General features: G+C 49.2%; 1 non-coding gene across 1 annotated transcript; it reads right to left on the bottom strand.

Moving 5' to 3' along the window:
- Nucleotides 1-3,561: 3,561 nt before the first annotated feature.
- On the bottom strand, nucleotides 3,562-3,652 carry trnar-ucu (transfer RNA arginine (anticodon UCU)). Its single transcript is given in 2 exon segments — nucleotides 3,562-3,597; nucleotides 3,616-3,652. It is a non-coding gene; the product is annotated as a tRNA-Arg (tRNA).
- Nucleotides 3,653-12,094: the final 8,442 nt, after the last annotated feature.

The following is a 12,094-nucleotide window of genomic DNA, read 5'->3' as shown; positions in this document are numbered from 1 at the left end:
CATTGGCTACTCCGCTCTGCCATCCGTGATGTTTCCTTGATAGCCTGGCGTAGGGCTTGTCCGCTGGTCCTTCATCAGTCTTATGGTAGATGTTGCCACAAATCCTCGACATCCAAGCCCTACGCCAGGCTATCAAGGAAACGTCACGGGTGGCAGAGCGGAGTAGCCAATGGCTCTGGCTGAAGAGGAAATACCCCATCTGGTCTCCCAAATAAGCCGGCTAGGCAGATGCAGAGGGGGGTGGTTCTGGGACGCCAAAATGCACTGCTGGCTCAGTCGTGGGTCCAATCAGCGAAACGTCGATGAAAGTAGGTGCCCACTTGATAACCCGAATGACGTGTCTGCCCAGCCTTTCTCAACATCAGAGGAGCATAGGTGAGTGCATAAGCCTCCCATCACCACCGGGAGCAAGTTGACATTTGGCACTTTGGATTTCTAACATCTTGTCCTGTGTATTTGGAAACAGGCACATTGGTGCCATGGACATGTTGGCCTGTTATCAAGTGGCCTGTTATCTGTGTGGTTTTACTCTGTGACCCCAAGAACTGATCCTTACAGTTACATTTTAATGAGGCCAAGAAAGACACATTTATTCTGACCATCTCTCTTCCAGTTGATAACCGGTCCTCTATCCATGTGGAGCCTCATGAACCAAATCACTGTCTCTCACCCTTATCCGACCTTGTGATTCTCTAACGAAGCAGAATGTCGCGTATCAGGCGGTAAGTAAGCTCCCTGAAGCACTTTAGAATGATGCTACCTGAACGGGAACATATAAATGTTCGTTGGTTCTCTCCAAACCCCTTCCATCCCAAGACGTGGGGGGCTCAATTAGACTCTCTGCAGAGCTGTCGTGTTTCACAACCAATGAGCTACATCGGCGTGGTATGTGCTGTGACTGAAAAAGCGAAGCAGACCGCCTCGGCTGTGCAAACCACAACCCGAGGACGAGCTGATAATATCAGAAGGCAGGGGTGGTCTGGGTTTTACAACTTCTGCCTAATATAGTACTTCTGGCGGTGTGGCGCTCTTACGCCGTAGTACCTGGTGTGTTGGGCTCAGTTTTGGGCTCTGACGTCTAGACTGGGATTTGAATCAAAACACTCCACCTCAGATGGCGTTGGACTTGCACCTGCATGAGCAGAGTTGAGAGATGCCCTGGAGTGGACCAGTGAAACCAATGAGGCTGAATAGCCCGTCACTCTAATGATAAAATTCCTCGTAATCTCTTCGTCCATTCCATTTCCCACACTGTTCCCCGTCAAATTACTAACTCAGTACTGATTTCGCACTCATTTCTCCTGTGGCTATTCCTTGACCCTTCGCCATCGTGCATTATAGTGAAATGGGGATATAGGGAATAATGGAGACGCAGTGTGGAATAGAGAGGTATAACGTAGTACAACGGAGAGGTATTGGAGAGCATAATAGGGATACGACATAGACTAATACAGAGAGAGAGGTACATGGTAATAAATGTGCCTTTCTAAATGCACTGATCCCTGATTCGATTCCCACCCCTTATAGCCCAAATTTCCGTTACATTGAACGCAGAGCCCCAGTGGTGCGCTCCCCTAAACGCAATGAGCCCCAGTGGTGCGCTCCCCTAAACACACTGAGCCCCAGTGGTGCGCTCCCCTAAACGCATCGGGCCCCAGTGGTGCGCTCCCCTAAACGCACTGAGCCCCAGTCGTGCGCTCCCCTAAATGCACTGAACCCCAGTGGTGCGCTCCGCTAAATTCACTGAGCCCCAGTCGTGCGCTCCCCTAAACGCAATGGGCCCCAGTGGTGCCTCCCCTAAAACACCGCCCCAGTCCCCACTCGTGCCCTAGTTAATGCGCTCCGCTAAACGCACTGAGCCAGTTGGTGCGTTCCCCTGAATGCACTGTGGGGTGAGAGGAGTGGGGATTTAAACGTCCACGGTTGCAGAGACAATACTCCGTGCCCTGTACAACTTCAGACCTTGCTACCAAATTCAAAGGCCAACATGTCACCTGATGGCCATAGCCGCGCCGGACCTACTGGTCATTATCTTGGATCTGATTTTGAGACAGATTCCAATCATCTGCAGCATGCGGTTTGTGAGGTACATTCCCACGTGTAACGTGAACGGTGTCCCGTTTCTGGCTGTCACGGTCTGGTTCACCCTCAGCTTCACCTTTGGCCGAATTGTAGCCATTTGCTGCTAAATCTCTGTTTTCTCCCGACACAACAGCGGCTGCTGGGCTGGGAAGGGTGGCGGCGCTCAGAGGCGTAAAGAATGTCTTTTGGTATTTCATGTACACGCCTTGGCATAGATTAGCGAATTCTCCTTGGTTTTGCCATGCCTTGACGTCAATTGCTTGGGGAACGATTGAGTTCTTGCATTATATGCCTGTGTCCCGTTTGTCCAGTTCTGCTCTTCAACGCTTTCACAGTCAGGCACATTTCAATGGCCAGCAGATGGCGCAGACTGACGGGGAGGTCGGCCAGAGACCAGGAGATGGATAACAGGAGGAAATCCGTGATATTGTTGTTTGTCATCTCGGGAAACTTCATCTCACTGCGGTCACTGTATTCAATATGGAAGCGATTGTGGAATTTGAAGTATGATCTTGTCTTTACATCCACCTTTGTCTAATAAATTGGATTAACTATCCAGCTTCAGAGACACAGACTACGTTTCGAGCTCATTGACTCGGTGGGTGACGTGTCCACTTACTCAATGTTGAAAAATACTTAAACGTCGATATTTTGTATAGTGATACTAGCATTGCCATTTCCATATATCCCCACCTCTTTATACGGACATTAGTGATAGGAAGCGAGGGAACCTCTTCCCCATAGAATGGGAAGTGAAGTAAAGAGATATAGAATAAATGAATGAAGGATATGCAAAAAAAAAGTAACGATGATAAAGAAATCAAGCCATGGTTAGCTGTGTTTCTCCCGAAACGTCACCCATTCATTCCCTCCAGAGGTGCTGCCTGCCCCGCTGAGTTTCCCCAGCATTTTGTGTCTATCTTCGGTTTAAACCGGCATCTACACATTGGGACTGTAGGACTGCTTGCGGCAGCGAGAAGTTTCCATTCTCCGCGAGTCATATGAAGCACCGGGTTTCCGTTAGTTACATCTTCAGAGTCCCGAGGACGATGTGCTCAGAAATCTGGTGCTCAGCGCATGATCACGTGTAGAGGGCTTGTGTTGGCATGGCCCTGAATTCTCTTGTCCACTTCCCTCTGCTTAGCTGACAGCAATTGCAGGAGCATATTTCTGCCTCAATTGTGTTCATCTCCATTGTGGAGGCGGGTTAACCTGTGAACTGCCTCTCCAGGGCCAGGTCAGAAAACGATCAGGTTAGAATCGTTTATCAAAACGTTTCTTCTGCCGAGACCCTTCTTCAGATGGTCATAGAGTAGGTAGAAGATTATAATGGCCATGATAATGCTAGCGGATTAGAGAGTGATAGCTGTCAGGCATTAAGGAGTGATTGACTTCAGATGTCTCGATTCCTTAACGTAGGGTGCGTCATCAGTTACCCGAATTCTTCATAGATTATTGTTGTAAGTGCTGTCAAAATGCCGACTCTGGTGGGACTCGAACCCACAACCTTTGAATTACTAGACGATGCATCAGTAGAAGTCCAACACGCTATCCATTGCGCTACAGAGCCTACACTTACCAATACTGGATAAAGTTACTGTTGAGCCCAAGGTGTTTTGTCTAGCACCAACTTGCGTTCACGGACTCTCATTATTTCTCCGAATAACCCACGAAACCAGTCCCACCAGCAGCGGAATTCTCAGTGAAGATTTGCCAGCAATCAGATGGCACGAATTAATGGTTATGTAATTTCGTGAAAGGCCCGTGAGCAGCGGTCCGCTGTCAGCACCCTGTCGACTATCACGCTGTGACGGAAAAACTGACAATCTTTTCAAATGCCGCAAGGAAGTAAATAGAACCAATAATACTACGGTCATCTGAATTTCACCAACTCAGCGGGACGGGCAGCACCTCTGGAGAGAAGGAATAGGTGACGTTTCGGAACTAGACCTTTAATCAGACTGAGTCAGGGGAGAGGGAGACACCGAGATAGACAATAGACAATAGGTGTAGGAGGAGGCCATTCGGCCCTTCGAGCCAGCACCGCCATTCAATGTGATCATGACTGATCATTCTCAATCAGTACCCCGTTCCTGCCTTCTCCCCATACCCCCTGACTCCGCTATCCTTAAGAGCTCTATCTAGCTCTCTCTTGAATGCATTCGGAGAAGTGGCCTCCACTGCCTTCTGAGGCAGAGAATTCCACAGATTCACAACTCTCTGACTGAAAAAGTTTTTCCTCATCTCAGTTCTAAATGGCCTACCCCTTATTCTTAAACTGTGGCCCCTTGTTCTGGACTCCCCCAACAATGGGAACATGTTTCCTGCCTCTAACGTGTCCAACCACTTAATAATCTTATACGTTTCGATAAGATCCCCTCTCATCCTTCTAAATTCCAGTGTATACAAGCCTAGTCGCTCCAGTCTTTCAACATATGACAGTCCCGCCATTCCGGGAATTAACCTAGTAAACCTACGCTGCACGCCCTCAATAGCAAGAATATCCTTCCTCAAATTTGGAGACCAAAACTGCACACAGTACTCCAGGTGCGGTCTCACTAGGGCCCTGTACAACTGCAGAACGTCGTGTTGGGAGCGGCAATAGATAGAACGGCTATAAATCTTCCACAAGAAAGTGTTTAGATTACAAGGCGTAACTAGCTGGAGGAAAGGTAAACATAGGATACTGTCAACCAGGCTGAGCGAAATTACACTGATGAGGAAATGAGCTGTGTTTATTGCACGCATTTGTCAGGGAAATGGGCGAATGGGATTCTCATAAGAGGAAAGAGAAAGTTAAAGATAATACTGGGGGGGGGGGGGGGGACAAGGATGAAAGATTAGACAGCATTAGACATGACAATTAAACACTCTTGATCCTTGATCATTGATGAGCATGTAACCATTGTATCAGGAGTGTAAGAAGCCTGTAAGTACTGAGAAACTTTGGATTCTCTGAGTGCTTCCGATATATACTGTTCGGGCATTAAAAAAACGATTTGTTTGAAAACCCTCGACTGCTCTGCGAGATTTTCTGTCTGTGGTTGCCCGATCTGAGTCGTAATTATGAGGACGCCTGGGCCCCACGCGAAATCCAGATTCAGGCAAACACCCCCAACACCACACCTGCATAGCTCGACGTATAAGCTATCGGACACTGTATTCTTCACCTTCCCCTAGCCAATCCGCCTCCAACTGCCGAATATTTTGCGTTATGTGTTTCCACTTATGACCTCAACATCTCAACATCGCCTCTGCGTCTGCCTCTAATCGCCCAATAATCCCGCCCACCACATCGGGATTCACTTTTCACCTCGCATCCACGGTCTTTATCGGTCCTTACACCTCCTTATAGCGGCGGTTACCCTCTACTGCCTCAATCTGAATGCAGGATCTTCCCCGGATACGCCGATCGAACGCTGCCTCCAAAGATGCTGCTTCACCCAGTTAGTTTTTTCCAGCAGATTGTGTTTGGCCAATTCAAATCTATAATATCTATCGCGGCAAACGATATATTGCAAAGTCTCAATCCTGAAATTTGTACTAAATACTCTACGCATTTCGTGTAAATTTGTAAGATTGTGTGTGTGTCAGTGTGTGTGTGTGTGTGTGTATGTATTTTTGTGTACGTCTAAGTCAAGTCAAGTCAAATTTATTTGTCACATACACATACTCGATGTGCAGTGAAATGAAAGTGGCAATGCCTGCGGGTTGTGCACAAAAAGAATTACAGTTACAGCATATAAATAAAGTTAATAAGTTACTAAACATAGCACAAAATGTGTCGACAAAAATTTAGTCTCTGGGGTTATAAAAGTTGACTGTCCTGATGGCCTGTGGGAAGAAGCTCCGTCTCATCCTCTCCGTTTTCGCAGCGTGACAGCGGAGGCGTTTGCCTGATCGTAGCATCTGGAACAGTCCGTTACTGGGGTGGCAGGGGTCCCTCATGATCTTGCTTGCTCTGGATCTGCACCTCCTGATGTATAGGTCCTGCAGGGGGACGAGTGTAGTTCCCATGGTGCGTTCTGCCGAACGCACTACTCTCTGCAGGGCCATCCTGTCCTGGGCAGAGCTGTTCCCAAACCAGACTGTAATGTTGCCGGACAGGATGCTCTCTGCAGCCCCAGAGTAGAAGCAATGAAGGATCCTCAGCGACACTCTGAATTTCCTCAGTTGTCTAAGGTGGTAAAGGCGCTGCTTAGCCTTACCCACCAGTGCGGCAATGTGCGTTGCCCACGTCAGATCCTCTGCGATGCGGACTCCCAAGTATTTGAAACTGCTCACCCTATCCACAATAGACCCATTTATCTCGAGTGGCGTGTACGTCCTTGGATGTTTAGCCCTTCTGAAGTCCACAATCAGCTCCTTTGTTTTAGTGACATTCAAGAGGAGGCTATTGTCCTGACACCAGAGTGCCAGATCAGCCACCTCCTCGCTTCTCATCGTTGTTGGAGATCCGGCCCACCACCACAGTGTCATCAGCAAACTTGATGATGGAGTTTGAGCTGAACCTGGCCCCACAGTCATGTGTGCACAGGGAGTACAGTAGGGGGCTAAGGACGCAGCCCTGGGGGGATCCTATGTTCAGGGTGAGGGAGCTAGATGTGTGTTCCCCCATCCTGACCACTTGGGGCCTGGCAGTGAGAAAGTCCAGGACCCAGGCACACAGAGGGGTGCTAAGCCCCAGTTCCAGCAGCTTCTCAACCAGTCTGCTGGGGACTATTGTGTTGAATGCTGAACTGAAGTCAATGAACAGCATCCTCACATAGCCCCCCTGGCTGTCCAGATGAGAGAGAGCGGTGTGTAGAACCTGGGAGACCGCATCATCCGTGGACCTGTTCGGACGGTATGCGAACTGTAGTGGGTCCATGTTGCGAGGAAGTGTGTGTATGTGTGTGTATGTATGTGTGTGTGTGTCTATGTGTCAGTATGTTTGTGTGTATGTGTGTGTGTGTGTGTGTGTTTGTATGTGTGTTTGTGTGTATATATGTGTGTGTATGTGTGCGTGTGCCTGTCTATGTGCGTGTGTGTGTCTATGTGTGTGTATGTGTATGTGTGTCTGTGTGTGTCTATGTATGTGTGTGTGTGTGTGTGTCTGTGAGCGTGTGTGTGTGCGTGTGTGTGTGTATCTGTATATGTGTGTATGTGTATGTGTGTGTGTGTATGTGTGTGTGTGTGTGTGTCTGTGTGTGTCTACGTATGTGCGTGTGTGTGTCTCTGTGTGCGTGTGTATGTGTGCGTGTGTGTGTGTGTGTATCTGTATATGTGTGTATGTGTGTATGTGTATGTGAGTGTGTGTATCTGTATATGTCTGTATGTGTGTATGTGAGAGTGTGTGTGTGTGTGAGTATGTGTGCGTGTGCGTGTGTGTGCGTGTGCGTGTGCGCAGGAGGGGGGGGGGGGGGGAAGGTATGTGGAGACAGGAACGTGCTTGTCCATAGCGGTTTTCAGACGGAGCCTGGAGATATTGGATGTTGTCACTGTTTTGTTAGCGCTTATATAAACCCTAACTCGAAAACTCTTCTGCCTGTGGTGGTACAATATCGCGGCCTGGAGACCTGTCAGTCTAGCGCTGTGTGGAGGAGACAGCTAACTCAATAAAACGAAGCAATGACGTTGCGGGATATTTCACCGCGCTTTTTATCTGCTCTCTGAACTTGGACTGGGTCGCCGCGTAGATAAATGTATTGGTGCAGCAGCTGACGTTACTCAACAATCGTCCGACTTGTGCAAAGGTGTATTCAGCATCACTCGGTTCATATATTGTTCCAACGATCTGATAATAAATAAAATTCAAAACATACGTCAGCCACAGGAAGATGAAGCTGCCGGAGAGAGTCAGTAGTAAAACCACAGACCTCCTCCTGTTCTCCATCTCAGGGTCACTGCCGTTCTCCCCCTTGTTCTGACCCCTCAGCCCCCTGCGGACCCGACTGGCCACTAAAATATGCCGGACTGTCAGAGCGTTGAGCAGCAGGATTACAGAGAAGGGGAGGAATGGGGTTAAAATCGTATCGATCCAATCATATACTACCCAACCGGTTTCACTGAAATAACTTGGTTTTGGATTACAGAACCAAGGTGCGTTGTCGACAATCTTCTTCGGGCCGTAGGTAAAGTAGATGGGGATGTTTTTCAGACAGAGCAGAACGCCGGTTGTTGTGAGAACCGTAGCCGCAGTTTTCCCGGTGCAATATTTTGTTTTCAGCTTCTGGCAACAAATGGCGACAAACCGATCAAAGGTGAAAGTGACGGTGAACCAGACAGAAAGGTCTATAGCTACATATGTGAGCATGCGGCTAATACTGCATATCGGAGTCGTGTGCAGGAAACCCATGGGCAAATAATGATATTTAATCTGATAGAAAATAACTTCAAAAATAATAACCAGTAGATCCGACGCAGCCATGGCCACCAGGTAGCGAGTGGTGCAGGTGGAAAGGCCACATTTGCCCAGGGATAGGATCACAATCGCCACTAAGTTCACTGGAGAAAGAGAAGAGAACAGAGAATACAATTACTGACTGCATTTTTTTGCAGGCGAGCAGTATAATCAAACGCGAGTCACACCCTGGCCACTTCCCCATCTGGCAAAATGTTACAGAAGTGTGAAAACATGCACCTCCAGAATCAGGGACAGTTTTTTGCCAGCTGTTATCGGACAACTGAATCATCCTACCATAACCGGAGAGCAGTGCTGAACTACGATCTCTGATGACTCTCTGACTATCATTGATCGGACTTTGCTGGCTTTACCTTGCACTAAACGTCATTCCCTTATCATGTACCTATACACTGTAAATGGCTCGATTGTAAACATGCATTGTCTTTCTGCTGACTGGATAGCGCGCAACAAAAGATTTTCACTGTACCTCGGTGTGTGTGAGAATAAACTAAACTGACCTGAGGTCTGACCACGGTGTAGGTTTTATACACCAGTACTCAGTGGGAGAATAGTCAGGTCAGTGTTTGCGCATTGATAGGAACTTGATTTATCATCGAGCCGCCTCTTTTTGAGAGTGAAACGTGGAGTGCAATAGGGAGTTTGGCTTTTCTTGCTGAACAAACGTGAATAACGAGCTCCAGAAGATTGCAAGGATGTCTCAACGAAACTTAAAAAGATCTTAAAGATTGGTCATGGCAGTTACACAGAGTGGTGAGTCTGTGGAATTCTCTGTCACAGAAGGTAGGTGGGGTCATAAAGTCAGTGAGTTCTGCATGGGTGCAAGAGGTAGCACCAATGCAGTCGTCGATGTAGCGGAGGTAGAGTTCGGGGATGGGGCCAGTGTACGTCTGGAACAGACTTTTCCAGACTTTTCCGCAACAACCCGGACTTAATAATTAAACCCGCTGACAAGGGAGGGGCTGTGGTAGTCTGGCGTGCTGACCTCTACCGCACCGAGGCCAGACGACAACTATCAGACACCTCTTCCTACCTATCCCTGGACCATGACCCCACCGATAAACACCAGACCTTCATCAGCAGCACCATCACCGACCTCACCAACTCCGGCGAACTACCCCTCAGTGCCTCCAATCTCATAGTTCCCCAGCCCCGCACGGCCCGATTCTACCTCCTACCCAAAATCCACAAACACAATTGTCCCGGCAGACCCATTGTCTCTGCCTGCTCATGCCCCACCGAACTTATCTCTACCTACCTCGACTCCATCCTATCCCCCCTGGTCAAATCCCTCCCCACCTACGTCCAAGACACCTCACACGCTCTCCATCTCCTGGATAACTTCCGGTTCCCAGGCCCCCACTCCCTCATTTTCACCATGGATGTCCAGTCACTCTGCACTTCCATCCCCCACAAGGATGGTCTCGAAACCCTCCGTTTCTTCCTCGACCGTAGAACCAGCCAATCCCCATCGACCAACACTCTCCTCCGCCTAGCAGAGCTGGTTCTTACCCTCAACAACTTCTCCTTTGACTCCTCCCACTTCCTCCAAACCAGAGTCGTAGCTATGGGCACTCACATGGGCCCTAGCTACGCCTGCCTCTTTGTCGGGTACGTCGAACAATCCCTGTTCCAGACGTACACTGGCCCCATCCCCGAACTCTACCTCCGCTACATCGACGACTGCATTGGTGCTACCTCTTGCACCCATGCAGAACTCACTGACTTTATACACTTCACCTCCAATTTCCATCCTGCCCTTAAATATACCTGGACTATCTCTGACATCTCCCTCCCGTTTCTGGACCTCACCATCTCCATCACAGGAGAAAAACTAGTGACGGACATTTATTACAAGCCCACCGACTCGCACAGCTATCTGGACTACACTTCTTCCCACCCGGTCCCCTGCAAAACGTCTATCCCCTACTCCCAATTCCTCCGTCTACGCTGCATCTGCGCCCGGGATGAGGTGTTTCAGACTAGGGCTTCCGAGATGTCCTCGTTTTTCAGAAAACGGGGCTTCCCCTCCTCCATTATAGATGAGGCTCTCACTAGGGTCTCTTCTACATCCCGCAGCTCCGCTCTTGCTCCCCATCGCCCCACTCGCAACAAGGACAGGATCCCCCTCGTTCTCACCTTCCACCCCACCAGCCAGCGGATCCAACATATCATCCACCAACATTTCCGTCACCTACAACAGGACCCCACCACTGGCCATATCTTCCCAACCCCTCCCCTCTCTGCATTCCGCAGAGACCGTTCCCTCCGCAACTCCCTGGTCCACTCGTCCCTTCCTACCCAAACCACCCTAACCCCGGGCACTTTCCCTTGCAACCGCACGAGATGCAACACCTGTCCCTTTACCTCCCCCCTCAACTCCATCAAAGGACCCAAACATTCTTTCCAGGTGAGACAGAGGTTCACCTGCACCTCCTCCAACCTCATCTATTGCATCCGCTGCTCTAGATGTCAACTTATCTATATCGGCGAAACCAAGCGCAGGCTCGGCGATCGCTTCGCTGAACACCTGCGCTCGGTCCGCATTAACGCAACTGATCTCCCGGTGGCACAGCACTTTAACTCCCCCTCCCATTCCCAGTCTGACCTCTCTGTCATGGGCCTCCTCCAGTGCCATAGTGAGGCCCGCCGGAAATTGGAGGAGCAGCACCTCATATTTCGCCTGGGCAGTTTGCGGCCCGGTGGTATGAACGTCGACTTCTCCAACTTCAGATAGCTCCTCTGTCCCTCCCTTCCCCTCCTCCTTCCCAGATCTCCCTCTATCTTCCTGTCTCCACCTATATCCTTCCTTTGTCCCACCCCCGACATCAGTCTGAAGAAGGGTCTCGACCCGAAACGTCACCCATTCCTTCTCTCCCGAGATGCTGCCTGACCTGCTGAGTTACTCCAGCATTTTGTGAATAAATGGGTGATCAGCCATGATCATATTGAATGGTGGTGCAGGCTCGAAGGGCAGAATGGCCTACTCCTGCACCTATTTTCTATGTTTCTATGTTTCTATGTTACTTCACCGATCCAGAATTCTCGGAGCTATTTAAGTCGACGTGTGCACCATTCTGAACAAACATGTAGGCATTTCTGAGATCTAATGGATTATGTATGTGTAGGAAGGAACTGCAGATAGGCACAAAAAAACTGGAGTAACTGAGCGGGTCAGACGCCATCTCTGGAGAAAGGGAGTGGGTGACGTTTCGGGTCGAGACCCTTTTTCAGACTGAGAGTCGGGGAAGAAGGAAACGGGAAACGTAGACGGTGATACAGAGGGATATAGAACAGATATGCAAATAAAGTAACGGTGTCAAAGGAACCAGGCCATTGTTAGCTGTGTGCAAGGTGAAAACGAGTTACAGACAATGAGACTCAACAAGTCGACTTTGAAGCTAGTGCGACTTGGGTTAGGGAGCGATGGAGATAGAAGGGAAGTTAGGTAAATCCATATTCATACCACTGGGTTGTAAGCTGCCCAAGTGAAATACTTCCTCCAATTCCTGGTGCTGTTCCTCCAATTTGCGTTTGGCCTCACAACTGAGTACAGTTGTCCTCAGGCGCTGCGAACTGAAAAATATTCCGAAATGTAGTGATGTGGTG

The sequence above is a fragment of the Rhinoraja longicauda genome, chromosome 7, assembly GCF_053455715.1.
Source record: "Rhinoraja longicauda isolate Sanriku21f chromosome 7, sRhiLon1.1, whole genome shotgun sequence".
NCBI classification, from domain to species: domain Eukaryota; kingdom Metazoa; phylum Chordata; class Chondrichthyes; order Rajiformes; family Arhynchobatidae; genus Rhinoraja; species Rhinoraja longicauda.
The sequence above is the reverse complement of the archived record's forward strand: the minus strand, read 5'-3'. Positions and strand labels throughout refer to the sequence as shown.